General features: G+C 45.0%; 2 protein-coding genes and 1 long non-coding RNA gene across 3 annotated transcripts in view; 1 reads left to right on the top strand and 2 right to left on the bottom strand.

Annotated features, from left to right (window-relative positions):
• The window catches only part of LOC134294604 (zinc finger protein 850-like), a 42,419-nt gene that overhangs the window by 11,730 nt on the left and 15,656 nt on the right, over positions 1-15,033 (bottom strand). The window lies entirely within an intron of this gene.
• The window catches only part of LOC134294606 (uncharacterized), a 122,849-nt gene that overhangs the window by 98,142 nt on the left and 9,674 nt on the right, over positions 1-15,033 (top strand). The gene's annotated exons all lie outside the window — the stretch shown is intronic.
• The window catches only part of LOC134294579 (zinc finger protein 658B-like), a 64,915-nt gene that overhangs the window by 46,843 nt on the left and 3,039 nt on the right, over positions 1-15,033 (bottom strand). The window lies entirely within an intron of this gene.

Raw genomic sequence — 15,033 nt, 5'->3', positions numbered from 1 at the left:
GGAGCCGGCTGAAAATTGGGATGCCTTAGTAGCTAAGGTGCTGCGTTTAGACGCAAGGTTCGAGGCTCGTAAACACTCGAAAGCAATGTGTGCGCCACCCATGCATATTACCAGGGCACCTGTGGTGATGGGGGAAGAGCCTATGGAGCTTGGGGTCTTTAAAAAACTGTCTACAGAGGAAAAGAGCCGTAGGAGGCAGCTGGGTTTGTGTTTGTACTGTGGGAATGCGGGGCATTTTGCCAAAAACTGTAATGTGAAACCTTCCCAGCTTTCGGGAAAAGGCCAGCCCTAGTGCGACGTGAGTCCAACGCACTAGGGCTCCTCAAGCAGTCAACTGAGGGGAGGAAGCATGTTTTCATACCCATTACATTATCTGTTGGGGGAAGGGAACTTGTTTCTACTTTGGCACTGCTGGACTCAGGGGCTACGGTCTCTTATGTAGATATTGAGTTTGCTAGAAAGCATGGCATTCCTAGAGTGCGCAAGGCATGCGACGTGTGGGTGGAAGGAGCAGATGGGAGACTGCTGGAGACTGGGGTGGTTAACCATGAAACCTCAGCAGTAATGTGGGAGGTGCAGGGAGTAACGGGAACGTTTGTGTGGGATATTACGAGCTTACCTAGATATGATGTGATCCTGGGGATGGATTGGCTAGCTGTAGTAAATCCACAAGTAGATTGGGCGACACGTAAAGTAACCTTAAAGAGGCAGGACTGTTGCATTCTGAATGTTACTCAATCTGATATGGAGGGAGTGCCTGCTGAGTATGGGGAGTTCTCTGATGTATTTTGTAAAAGAGAAGCGGACAAATTACCACCGCACAGGCCATATGATTGCGCCATCAAGTTAGCAGAAGGTGCGAAATTGCCAGCAGGAAGGCTGTATGCCTTGACTGTACCGGAAAGGCAAGCTTTGCGGGAGTTTCTAGATGAAAATTTAGCCAAAGGGTTTATTCGCCCATCTAGTTCACCAACTGCGGCACCAGTATTCTTTGTAGCCAAAAAGACTGGGGAACTTAGGCTGGTCTGCGACTATCGGATCCTAAACAAATACACCATTCAGGATAGGTACCCGCTACCTTTAATCTCGGAACTGTTATCAAGGGTGCAAGGGGCTAAGGTCTTTACCAAGCTTGACCTGCGGGGGGCATATAACTTAATCCGTATACGGGAAGGGGATGAATGGAAGACGGCATTTAACACGTGTTTCGGATGCCACGAGTTCCGAGTCATGCCTTTCGGGCTTTGCAATGCTCCTGCGGTCTTCCAGAGGTTCATGAACGATGTGTTCAGGGACCTAATTGACCAATTTTTAGTGATTTATTTGGATGATATCTTGATTTTTTCTAAGGACGAGAAAGAACATCGTCAACATGTCAAGCAGGTTCTGCACCGTCTGCGGGCTAATGGGCTTTTCGCCAAGGCTTCCAAGTGCGTTTTTCATGTGCCTGAAGTGGAGTTCCTAGGTCATGTAGTGTCAGGTAGGGAACTTAAAATGGACCCACATAAGGTTGACGCCGTCAACTCATGGCAGGAGCTTAAGACTAAGAAGGATGTACAAAGGTTCTTAGGTTTCGCTAACTACTACCGGGAGTTTATTCCGAATTTTGCAAAGCTCACGGTACCTTTGACGCAGCTCCTGCGTAAGAAACAGCCATTTGTGTGGGGGCGGGAAGCTCACGATGCGTTTCTACAACTTAAGTCTAGTTTTCAATCGGATAACATACTAACACATCCTGATGTTGACAAACCGTTCGTGGTAGAAGCGGACGCTTCTAGCTACGCGTTGGGGGCGGTATTGTCTCAGAAGGATTCCTCAGGGACCTTGCGTCCCTGTGGATTTTACTCGCGGCAACTAACACCCTTCGAGCAGAACTATACCATATGGGAGAAGGAGTTGTTGGCGATTAAGGTGGCGTTTGAGGTGTGGCGGCACTGGCTTGAAGGGGCACGGCACCAGATCGTGGTCAGATCTGATCACAAGAACTTAGAGCACTTGCAAACAGCAAAGAAGTTAAACCAGCGTCAAATCCGATGGGCTTTGTTTTTCTCCAGGTTTAACTTCAAGGTGCAGTTCGTGGAGGGGAAGGCAAACTTGCGGGCCGATGCTTTATCCCGCAAGCCGGAGTTTAAGACCAATGAGCAGGTAGTATGTCAGACCATCTTGCCTACTGCCTCTCTATGTGTTGTAGATAATGAGCTTGGGTTACATGACCAGATCCTTGAGGCTCAGAGGGATGATGTGTGGACTCAGGAACAACTGATGTTGCTATCAGCAGGTAACCGTACAATACTGCCGCATCTACAAGATCAAGACGGAGTATTGGTACGCAGGGGGCAGGTCTACGTACCAGTGGGGGCCCTCAGGTTGGAGGTGATTAGAGCCCACCATGACGAACCCATGGCTGGGCACTTTGGCAGGTTCAAGACCGTACAGCTTATCACCAGGAGCTACTGGTGGCCAAAGATGCGGCAAGACATTCTGCGCTTTTGTGACAGTTGCGCTGTTTGCCAGCAGAGTAAGACGCCTGTTGGGCGCCCTAGAGGGTTGTTGTCGTCTCTACCTGTTCCAGAGAGGCCATGGCAAATCATTTCCATGGATTTTATTTCGGATTTACCTAAGTCTGGGGGTTATACTTGTATTTGGGTGGTGGTGGATTTATTTAGCAAACTGGCTCATTTTATTCCTTGTTCAACCATTCCGGCGGCCCCTACGTTGGCCTTACTATTTACTAGTAAATTGGCAAACAAACTAGTAAAATGTGGGCTAGACAAAACTACGGTTAGGTGGATCTGTAATTGGCTAAGCGAACGAACCCAAAGGGTGCTCACCAATGCGTCATCTTCATCATGGAAAGAAGTGACAAGTGGAGTGCCGCAGGGCTCCGTCCTGGGCCCGGTTCTGTTCAACATCTTTATTAACGACTTAGACGAAGGGTTAGAAGGCACGATCATCAAGTTTGCAGACGACACAAAACTGGGAGGGATAGCTAACACTCCAGAAGACAGGAGCAGAATTCAAAATGATCTTGACAGACTAGAGAGATGGGCCGAAACTAACAAAATGAAGTTCAACAGGGACAAATGCAAGATACTTCATTTCGGCAGAAAAAATGGAAATCAAAGATACAGAATGGGGGACGCCTGGCTTGACAGCAGTGTGTGCGAAAAAGACCTTGGAGTCCTCGTGGACAACAAGTTAAACATGAGCCAACAATGTGATGCAGCAGCTAAAAAAGCCAACGGGATTCTGGCCTGCATCAATAGGGGAATAGCGTCTAGATCCAGGGAAGTCCTGCTCCCCCTCTATTCTGCCTTGGTCAGACCACAACTGGAATACTGTGTCCAATTTTGGGCACCACAGTTGAAGGGAGATGTTGACAAGCTGGAAAGCGTCCAGAGGAGGGCGACTAAAATGATTAAGGGTCTGGAGAACAAGCCCTATGAGGAGCGGCTTAAAGAGCTTGGCATGTTTAGCCTGCAGAAGAGAAGGCTGAGAGGAGACATGATAGCCATGTACAAATACGTGAAGGGAAGTCATAGGGAGGAGGGAGCAAGCTTGTTTTCTGCTGCCCTGCAGACTAGGACACGGAACAATGGCTTCAAACTACAGGAAAGGAGATTCCACCTGAACATCAGGAAGAACTTCCTCACTGTGAGGGCTGTTCGACAGTGGAACTCTCTCCCCCGGGCTGTGGTGGAGGCTCCTTCCTTGGAGGCTTTTAAGCAGAGGCTGGATGGCCATCTGTCGGGGGTGCTTTGAATGCGATTTCCTGCTTCTTGGCAGGGGGTTGGACTGGATGGCCCATGAGGTCTCTTCCAACTCTACTATTCTATGATTCTATGATTCTACTAAGCACATCTATCGTTTGCACGGAGCACCCGAGGTGATTATTTCAGATAGGGCTCCGCAATTTGTGTCACGCTTTTGGAAACACTTCCATGAGTGCTTAGGGACTAAGTTAAACGTTTCTTCAGCCTTTCATCCACAAACGGATGGACAGTCGGAACGGGTTAATGGGCTCTTAGAGCAGTATTTGCGTTGTTTTTGCTTGGATCAACCCACGGCTTGGGTGAAGTGGTTACCGGTGGCGGAGTTCGCTTACAACAATGCGGTGCACGCGTCTAGTCAGCATACGCCATTTGAGCTAACTTATGGTTTTCACCCACGGGGAGGTGTGGCGCCGTCGACCAATGTGGTCTCTTCGGACCCTGTGTACCGCTCTTCGGAAATGGCTGCATTGCATGATGTTGCCCGTCGCTTACTGTTGGAAGCTAAGGCAACGCAAAAGACTCAGGCTGACCGCCACAGGCAGGCAGGGGAGGAGTTGGAAGAAGGGGATTTGGTGTGGTTATCTTCCAAACATATTAAACAGGCTGGGGGAAAGTTTGCGCCTCGGTATTTGGGTCACTTTCCTATCGTTAAAAAGATTTCTTCCGTTGCGTTTCGTTTGCGTTTACCGTCTAGTTTAAAGGTCCATCCAGTCTTCCATCGTTCGCTGTTGAAACTAGATACCTCTAGTCGTCGTGGTGCTATAGCGGAGGGTATTACTGCCACTTCTCCGCCATCGGGGGAGGAGGCCTTTGTGAGAGGGGATAGTGTTATGATTGAGCCTCATGGCTCTGTTACTGACAGACGTGGGCGTAAGACTCCTCGAGAGTCAGATACTCTCGAGGAGCGAGAAAGAAAAAGACTGCGAGACATTTTTGCAGCACCGTCTGACGAAGAGTCTTTTGAGGGGTTTACGGAGAGAATGGAAGAGGGGCTGGTTACCTCGGAGGAGGATGAGATGGATTGGACTCGGGTAAGGGAGGAATTGGGTGCCACTGGCCATGATGGGATGGAAGATGAATGGGGACCTTCAGGATTAGATCCATGGCTTAGCTGGAGGGATGGGACGGGATCCACAGCTGGAGATGCTGTGGGGCGTAGTCAGAGGTGTTCCAGCTCTGATGAGGAAAGTGATGAGGAAACGCCCGGGTTAAGGAGGACAGCTGACAGTGATGAGGATTTGTAACTGGCATAAAATGGGGCTTGGGAGCAATTGCAAATTGCGTTGGGCAAGGTAATCTGGACAAACGCTTGGGATCTGTGTGGGACGCTTTCCTGAAGACTGGTGTGTTTTCCTGTGCTGAGACGTAAGTTGTTTTGGAATTCAGGGTCAGACAGCGGGAGGAATTGTGTGGGCATTTGTTTGTGCAAACCTGTGCTTACTCTTATTAGCTTGACCTTCCGTCGTCTTCTTGACGGACGCCATCTCCTGCTTTGAAAACTCGGACTGAACTGACCACGGCTTGTCTTCCCCCTTGTTGGACTTGGAAACTACAAACGTCTGCTTCTGGCTTTGATCTACGGAAAGGAACTGGGTCTACTCTGCTGCTACAATCCTTGGCTGATCTGTTCGTGTTGGAAATCCTGTCTGCTGTGTGTGTGGGAGCGACGCAAGTTTCTCTAAGCACAGTGTTGGCAGCAGAGAGGAATCTGCTGCCAATTAGTTGCATTCTTTTGTATCTTTTGTTCCTCGGCTTTTGTTTTGTTTATCCCCAGGCTGAAGCAAGCAGTTTGTTTTTTACCCGGATTAAACTCCGGTTTAATCCGGTTTATCTTTTGAACGTTTTTCCTTGTCCCTTTTTGCTCCTAAAGGCTAAAATTGCCTGGCCCTTGTATTTTACGGGCACTTTTGAGTTCTGTAATCCAATAAACTCTGTTATCTTGAACCTTGTGGCGTTCTGTCCTTGACAGAAAGCTTTCGACAAGGTCAATTGGGACTACTTAAAATTATTGCTGAAAGAATTGGACATTGGATTTAAATTTAAAAATGCGGTTGAAGCTATATATTCGAAGCAAGTAGCAACACTAATAATTAACGGTCAAGAAAACAGGAAAAGTATTCAGATCAATAGAGGCACACGGCAAGGATGCCCTTTATCGCCACTTCTATTCATTCTAATCATGGAAACATTAGTGAGGAAAGTAAGTGAAGACAAAAATTTGGAAGGATTAAGAATCAGGAGTCAAAATTACAAAATGAGAACCTATGCAGATGATGTAGTCTGTATTATTGAAAACCCAAAGAAAAATATTAATTGTTGGCTAGATACTATAGAGGAATTTGGAAAATTAGCAGGTTTCACAATGAACAAACAAAAAACTAAGATATTAACTAAAAATATAGACTGAAAGGGGAAGGAACACATACAGCAAATATCAGGGTTAAAAATAGAAAATAAAGTAAAATATTTAGGAGTGACAGTGACATCAAGTAATGCAAAATTATTAAAAAATAATTATGAGCAGCAGTGGAGTAAAATCAAGAAAGATATGGAAAAATGGAAATACCAAAATATATCACTATTAGGCCGCATAGCAATAACAAAAATGTCCATCCTTCCCAAATTACTCTTCCTTTTTCAAAAACTACCTATAATAAGGAACGATTACCTCTTCAAAAAATGGAATACCGATATAACAAAATTTATATGGAAAAACAAAAAACCCAGAATAAAGTTAAAAATATTAACAGACGACAAGAAGAGAGGAGGACTGGGTCTCCCGGACCTCAAATCATACTACGAAGCCTGCAATCTGGTGTGGGTAAAGGAATGGACTACGCTAAAAAACACCAAATTGTTATCATTAGAAGGACATGATCTCCGTTCGGGATGGCATGATTATGTGTGGTATAACAAAAGAAAGACAGAGAAAAACTTTGGAAATCACTTCATCAGGGCAGCACTAATCAAGATTTGGGAAAAGTATAAATTGAGACTGTATAGTAAAACCCCACTCTGGATATCCCCCACAGAAGCGAAACATAAAAGAAAATTGGGCTCTGAAAATTGGCTTACATACCAACAAATATTAAAAAGAAAAGACAATGATGAATTAGCAATAAAGACACATGAAGAAATTAAACAAGAATATCCAAAGATAACATGGTTTGAAACGGAAAATGGACATTTTAACACAGAAATTAAGTGACGGAAAAAAGAAGACGGACTGGACAGGCTTCAGAGATTATATTCAAGAAAATGGAAACACATTTACAATAAATTTATCTGACGCATGAAGATGAAAACTTCTAGAGAGTCAACTGGAACAGAAAAACGAACTAAAAACCAACTAAAAACCCTCAAGAGGGCAATGGGAAGTTATTATTATTATTATTATTATTATTATTATTATTATTATTATTTCTTTTTTTCTATATATTTTTATGTGTTTTTTTCTCTATCTCCCTTTATCTTGTTTTTCTCCTTATGTCTCTTCACCTACTTCCCCCCCCCACCTCTTTGCAATATCCCCACCAATTTTGTTTTCCTCGCTTTCGCTGTATCTACACTTATAAACCAATAAAAATTAATTACAAAAAAAAAAAAAGAGGTCCTCGTGCTTCACCACCGGCGGATGCGCTGAGATTGACAAGGAGGAGGAGGAGCCGGGCACTTCTTCCTCAGCGCATCCACGGCAGAAAAGCATGAGCTTGCCCTCCCTCCACTGCAGCCTTGTTTCCTTCCTCAAGGAAGCTCCTGGCCCTCGACACCCGACCGAAGAGGAGGAGGAGGAGGAGGCAGAGGAGAGAGAGGAGGAACCTGGCAGCCTGAGAAGGAAGGAAGGAAGGAAGGAGAAGGGGAAGGGGAAGGGGAGGAAGGAAGGGAGGAAGGAAGAGAAAAGGGGTTTCCGTGCGGAAAGGCCTTTGAACCCTCTCCTGCCCAGCCCACACATTCCTGGGTCTAGCGCCCACCCTGCCCACTTTTTATAAAGACCTAAAAACATGGCTGTTCCAATGTGCCTTTGATTAATTCCGTTCACTAAATGACTGGATCCCTCTAGCCAGAACTTCATTCTTGACTTGCACTTTCCTATTGTCCCTGTCCTGGGTTTGTACTGTGTTCATCTGACTGGCCCTTCCAGCCTTAACTTCTCATCGGCCTCTCGCACTCTGCCTTCAGCCCTGCTCTCGCAGCTGTATTGCAAAGGCCTTTCCCTTGCCCCAGCTCGGAAACGGCCATTACACTCAGCTAAATACTGGTGGTTGTAGGATGAATTATCTATTTAATTATGTTCTTTATGATGTTGGTATATGAATTTTTATTGTGTTATATTTTGAACTTTGATTGAGTTTGGTCCCCATGTAAGCCGTCCTGCGTCCCTTCAGGGAGATGGTGGCGGGATACAAAAATAAAATGGTCATCATCATCATCATCATCATCATCATCATCATCATTAGGGGGACAGAGTGTGGCACAATATGGTGTTATGCTTTACAGGGACCAACAAAGAATGCAAGCGAAATGGTGGATGAGATGAAGGTGATATCGCTCAACTGCCAAGGCCTTGGCTACTGCTATAAACGGAAGATGATTACAAATAATAATAATAATTTATTTCTTATATCCGGCCTCCATCTCTCCAAGGGGACTCGGGGCGGCTTACGTGGGGACAAAGCCCTAAAATCAACAGTTGACATATGCATAAAAACAGTAGGAGTTACAAAATATAAATACATAGCAAGAACCAAACAATTTTAAAACTTTAAGATAAAACACATAGCATATCAGTTAGACAGGGGAGTGGGGCTGTTGAGGATTACGTGGGAGGGGCTGACTTGTGCAAACATGAATAGTGGAACCAGAGTGGGGTAAAGTGCTAGGAGCCGGCAAGGCGATTTGTGTCCTGCTCACTTCAAAGGATCAGTCTGAACGCAGATCAAAGATAGCTGCTCTCAAATCCAACCTTTATTGAAGAACACATGACTTTGGAAAAGTCAAGAATGACTCAATGTTTACATACAACTATTTTTATAACTTTTGATGCTACGTAACACCACACGTAAATATCATCATCAAGTCCCACCTCCAATATCACATTACTACCATTTTCACACACTAGACCAATTATAACTGTTTATACTTTCGGTCCCAAGTTCCCAGGCATATTCTATCTTCTTCTGCCAGGTGCTTCTGGGATTGTTTATGTTATGACTCCTAGTTACAGGGCTGAATTACCAAAGCCCTGTAACTGGGTCCCATGACATGGTGCCCTCCTTTTCTTCATCCTCCTCTTCGGTTCTTCTTTCATCACAAATCTGAAACAAAACAATAATTCTATGTGTCCATTTTGTCCAAAGTACCCATATATTTTTTCAGTAAGCTACGATGGAATACAGGGTGTATTTTCCCTAAACTTTTTGGCAATGCCAACTGGAAAGTCACTTCGTTGATAACACCCTGTATTCTAAATGGTCCAATATATTTAGGGCCCAATTTTTTCGAAGGTAGCCCCAGTTTGATGTTTTGGGTACTTAACCACACTAGATCTCCTTTCTCCAATTTATCACCTTCCACCCTCTTTCTATCTGCGAATACTTTATACTTTTTATGTGCTTCCTTTAAGGATGCAGTCACTTGACTCCAGCATTCCATCATTTGCGTTTTCCATTTCCCCGCCTCTGTTCCCTCATTCTCTGTCCATCTTGGCAGCTGGGGCAGAGGCTGTATTTCATACCCGTAAATTACTTCAAAGGGGGTTTTGTTTGTTGCTGAATGTACAGTCGAATTAAAAGCTAGTTCTGCAAAAGCCAACCACCGAGACCAGTCATTTTGTCTCATGTTAGAGTACATTCGAAGGAACTGCCCAAGTGTCTGCTGAGTACGTTCTACCGCCCCATTTGTCATGGGGTGAAAAGCAGAACTTAAACTCCTTTCTGCTCCTAGCATTTCTAAGAATTTTTCCCAAAATTTTGCTGTGAATTGTACTCCTCTGTCACTGACCACTTTACTGGGACATCCATGCAGTTTGTAAATGTGGTTTATGTACAATTCAGCTAGTTTCTCGGCTGATGGTAGTTTCGGCAGTGCTATAAAGTGGGCCTGTTTAGAAAACAGGTCTAATACTGTCCAAATATAACGATGTCCTTTGCTAACCGGTAGTTCCCCCACAAAGTCCATAGCTACACATTCCCAAGGTCTGGTAGGTTCTGCTACTGTTTGTAATAATCCCATTGGTTTCCCTCCTCTCGATTTATTTCTGGCACAATCATCACATTGAACCACATGGTTCTTTATGTCCTTCCTCATCCCTGGCCACCAGCAATGTTTTGCTATTGCTTTTGTTGTTTTTGTAATTCCTGTATGCCCAGCGCTCTGGTTATTATGAAAACGATGCAAAATCTTGATCCTTAATGTTGCTGGGATATACAGTTTTTTGTTCACAAACCAAAATCCCCCCTTCTGCTCCCCCTGTTCTGCATTGGATGCGATCCACTGGTCTCCTTCATAAGACTGTTTCAGTTCGTTTCCCCAATTATCTTCCCCGCCGAGTTCAACCATAGCAGTGTTCTCTTTTTGGGTTTGTGCTCTTGTCCTGACAGCTAAGCCCCATTGTTTATCAGAGAATATTGTTCCCTCTTTTGCTGTGGTTATTCCTTCGTGTTGAGGCATGCGTGAAAGGGCATCTGCCAAGACATTCTGCTTCCCTTGAAAAAACTTTAATTGGAAATCGAACCTGCTGAAGTATTGTGCCCATCTAATCTGTTTGGGGGACAATTTTCGAGGAGACTTTAAATACTGGAGGTTCTTATGGTCAGACCAAATTTCAAATGGGATTCCGCTTCCTTCGAGAAAGTGCCGCCAGCATTCTAAGGCTTTTAATATGGCTAGTGCCTCTTTTTCCCATATCGGCCAACATTTTTCAGTTTCGCTGAACTTCCGGGACAAATATCCACAGGGTTTTAAGTTCCCATTTTGATCCTTTTGCAATAGTACTGCCCCATACGCACAGTCTGATGCGTCGCAATGGATTATGAACGGGCTCTTGATATCGGGGTGTTTTAGAATGGGTCCTTCTGTGAAGCATTCTTTTAGGGTTTCAAATGCCTTTTGGCATTCTGGTGTCCAACTTAGTTTGGCGCCAGGAGCTTTTACTTTTGCTGTCTCTCCTTTCCCTTTTGTTTTTAAAAGTTCGGTAAGGGGTGCAGTTATTTGCGCGAAGCCTTTTATGAAGGATCTGTAAAAATTTGCAAACCCCAGAAATGATTGCAATTGCCTCCTTGTTTGAGGCACTCCCCATTCTTTTACATCTGATACTTTAGCTGGATCCATAGCTAACCCTTCTGGAGATATCCGATACCCCAGAAAGTCAATTTGAGTTTTATTAAATTCACATTTGGACAGTTTTGCGTACAGCTTTGCTTCTCTTAGTCTCTGCAAAACTTCCCGGACCAATTTCACGTGCTTTTCCTTATCTTCAGTCACAATCAAGATATCATCAAGAAATATGAATACCCCTCTGTACAACAAGGGGTGCAGTATTTCATTTATAAGCTGCATAAAGCAGCTGCCTCCATTTTTTAATCCAAAAGGTAAAATTTTATATTCAAAATGGCCGAATGCGCAGGAAAATGCAGTTTTCCAAGTATCCTCCGGTTTGATCCTTAATTTATGATATGCTTCAATTAAATCAAGTTTAGTAAATATGCTCCCTTTCTTTAATACGGTAATTAAATCCTTTACTAAGGGCATAGGGTATTTATTGTCCTTGGTAATTGCATTTAAATTTCGATAATCAATGCACAATCTTAGGGAGTTGTCTTTCTTTCTCCTGAATAACACTGGGGCCCCGAGAGGAGAATTGGATGGCTTAATGAAGCCTCGCGCCAGGTTTTTATCAATGTATTTCCTCAATTCCTCCTTTTCCTGCACAGACATGGGATACACTTTTGGTTTTGGTAAGTTTGCTCCTGGGGTTATTTCAATTTCTACTTCTATATTCCTTTTGGGGGGTAATTTACTTGCCTCTTTCTGATTGAACACATCCACAAAGTCTCTGTATTCAGGTGGCAATAGCTGTGGGTCTATTTCGCCTTCTTCATCTCCCTCGTCCTCCTCTTCTGCAATCTTGCTTATCTCCCATTGCGTTTGCTGTTCTTTAAATGCTAGGCTCTTTCCTCTCCAATCTACTTCAGGATTTGCCTGTTCGAGCCATGGTATCCCTAATATTACGTGGTATGTGGCAAAAGGGGCTATCACAAAGGATATTCTTCCTTCCCATTTGCCTATTTTACATGGAACCTCCCGTATTTCCTTTGTAGATACTTCCCCAGTAGCAACTGATCCGTCTAGCTGCGAAAACGCAATTGGGGAGTCAAGCGCCATCTGCTGGCATTTCAACGCTCCTGCTAATTCCGGAGTTATAATATTTCTGGAACAACCACAATCCACAAATGCCTTGCAGGTGGCCCGATTCTCTAGCCCCGAGAGGCAGATTGGCACTACTATCATGCGTTTGTCCCGACTCACCAATTTTTCTGAAGATTCTGGGGCTTGCACCTCCTCCTCCGCACGCCTCCCGGTTGCTGGCTTGGGCTTTGAGGGTTTTGGCGGCTCCCCCTTCCGGGCCCAGCATTCCGCTGCTCGATGGCCCGTCTTCCCACATACAAAGCATCCCGGTTTAGGTTTGTTGTCATCTCCTCTGGAGGGAATCCCCGGTCTCCCTCCGGGTCTTTCCTGCTTCCTCGTTTCTCCTCGACCTCTCGCCACCGGTCTTTGCTGGCTGCCGCTGCTCCTGAAGCGCTTTACTTGGGCCAGGGTGGATTCAACGCGCCCCGCTAGTTGAATCCATCCCTGTAGCGTTTCGGGGTCATCTCGGTGCGCTGCCCAGCTGAAAACCTCGGGGCGTAGTCCCTCTTTAAATAATTCCACTTTGGTTACTTCGGACCACTCTGGCACCCTTTCCGCGAGGTGGAGGAATTCCTCTGCGTACTCGGGCACTGTTTTGTCCCTCTGCTTTATTCCTTTAAGCTGGTCCCGCGCTCTCAATTGCTCTAGCCGGTCTCTGAACCGGTTTTCCAGCGCGGCGAGGAAGCGGGGCACTGACCTCAGGCATGGGTCCTGCCTGGCATGTAGTTGCACATACCAGCTGGCCGCTCCTCTCTTTAGTGTGTTGCCGATGGCCCGAACCCTGCTTGCTTCGGAGGGGAATGTGTGTGCATTGTCTTCCATGTATCCCCTGATGCTAATTAGAAAAAAGTTCAGTTCATCTGATTCCCCTCCGTATTCTAGCCTGAGATCTTCCCTTCTTGGCATCCATTCAGCGGCCCGTTGATGCTGTCTGGGAGGCATGGGGAAGGGTTGCATCGGGTTTCCTTGGAACACGCCGCGCCCCACTCCGGGGGAGGCTTTTTCAGCTCATAAATACGGGCTGAAAAACTTGCCTTATCTTCGGTATATATATACGGTAATATTTTGTCTTCCATCCTTGTATGATTCTTACCTTCCTTGTCTTTAATGGATGTTATTATTTTCTTCCCTTTCTAACATGTGCTGCTTTGGCTAATAATTTGGAGTTTCTGTATTACTGTATTCAAAGTATTCTCTATTTAAAAATATCAAATCTTTTTGAGTCCTTTCTAAACTCGTGTTTTTCTAGCTGTTTTCTTGTTGCTAATGCTTTTATATAGAATAATCAGCTGCACTTTCATCCAGAAGTTCGAAAACATGCAAATGTGAGTGCATCAATAGGTACTGCTCCGGCAGGAAGGTAATGCTGCTCCATGCACTCATCCCACATGACCTTGGAGGAGTCTATGGACAACGCTGGCTCTTCAGCTTAGAAATGGAGATGAGTACCAACCCCCAGAGTCGGACACGACTGGACTCAGGGAAAAACCTTTACCCTTGACCTTAACTACCACCAATTCCTCAATACTTTATTTCCCATACCACCAGACTTCGCCACAGCGCATGGCCGGGCACAGCTAGTATTATATTCCGTCCGCAAGGTCCGTCCGCAAGGGCGTTGCCCAGGGGACGTTGCCCGGATGTTTTGATATTTTTACCATCCTTGTGGGAAGCTTCTCTCATGTCCCTGCATGGAGCTGGAGCTGATAGAGGGAGCTCATCCGCGCTCTCCCCGGTTGGGATTCGAATCCACTAGGCCACCGAAGGCTCCTTGTACAAAATAGTAATAGATGGATAATGCTGATACTATGCTATGTTAATAATAGATTATAGTATATATGTATATTATAATGTAGTCTATATATATAAAAGAGTGATGGCATCAGGGCAGCGGACAAAACAACAAAACTACAGGCCCCCCAACCTCGAAATTTGACAACACAACCCATCATCCACGCCTCTAGGTTGATACAACAAAAAGAAAAGAAAAATAAAGTCCTAATTAGAGGGAGAGGAATAATTGTTTTTATCCAATTGCTGCCAGTTACAAGGCTAAGTTCCACCCACTTGGTCTCCTAGCAACCTATTCAGCCCAGGGGACAGGCACAAGAATTTGGAGAGACCCCTAAGGGCCATCCAGCCCAACCCTTTCTACTATGCAGCAGGACACAATACAAGCATTCACAACACATGCACAATGTATAAATACTATACAATACTACACAGGGACATAGACCACCTCTATCCTCACCACTTTCACAGTACACAAACAACCAAATGCATACTCAACATAAAGACAACCATACAACAGACATTCAATACCACCACTACCTCAACAATTTCTCACCAACACCACCAGACAACACCACAGCAACGTGTGGCCGGGCACAGCTAGTCTGGCATCACGGCGACCGACAAAACAACAAAACTACAGGGCCCCCAACCTCAAAATTTGACAACACAACCCATCATCCACGCCTCTAGGTTGATACAAGAAAAAGAAAAGAAAAATAAAGTCCTAATTAGAGGGAAAGGAATAATTATTTTTATTCAATTGCTGCCAGTTAGAAGGCTAATCTCTGCCCACTTGGTCTCCTAGCAACTGACTCAGCCGAGGGGACAGGCAGACTTAGGCCTCACTTAGGCCTCTTCCACAGATTATCTAATTTGCACTGGATTATATGGCAGTGTAGACTCAAGGCCCTTCCACACAGCTATATAACCCATTTATAATTTTATGTTATCTGCTTTGCACTGGATTATCTTGACTCCACACTACCATATAATCCACTTCAGTGCGCATTTTATACAGCTGTGAAGAAGGGGCCTCATATAATCCAGCAAGGCCATTACA

This window comes from Anolis carolinensis, unplaced genomic scaffold (genome assembly GCF_035594765.1).
Source record: "Anolis carolinensis isolate JA03-04 unplaced genomic scaffold, rAnoCar3.1.pri scaffold_17, whole genome shotgun sequence".
Taxonomy (NCBI): domain Eukaryota; kingdom Metazoa; phylum Chordata; class Lepidosauria; order Squamata; family Dactyloidae; genus Anolis; species Anolis carolinensis.
Note: the sequence above shows the minus strand (reverse complement) of the source record. Positions and strands in the feature narration are given on the sequence as shown.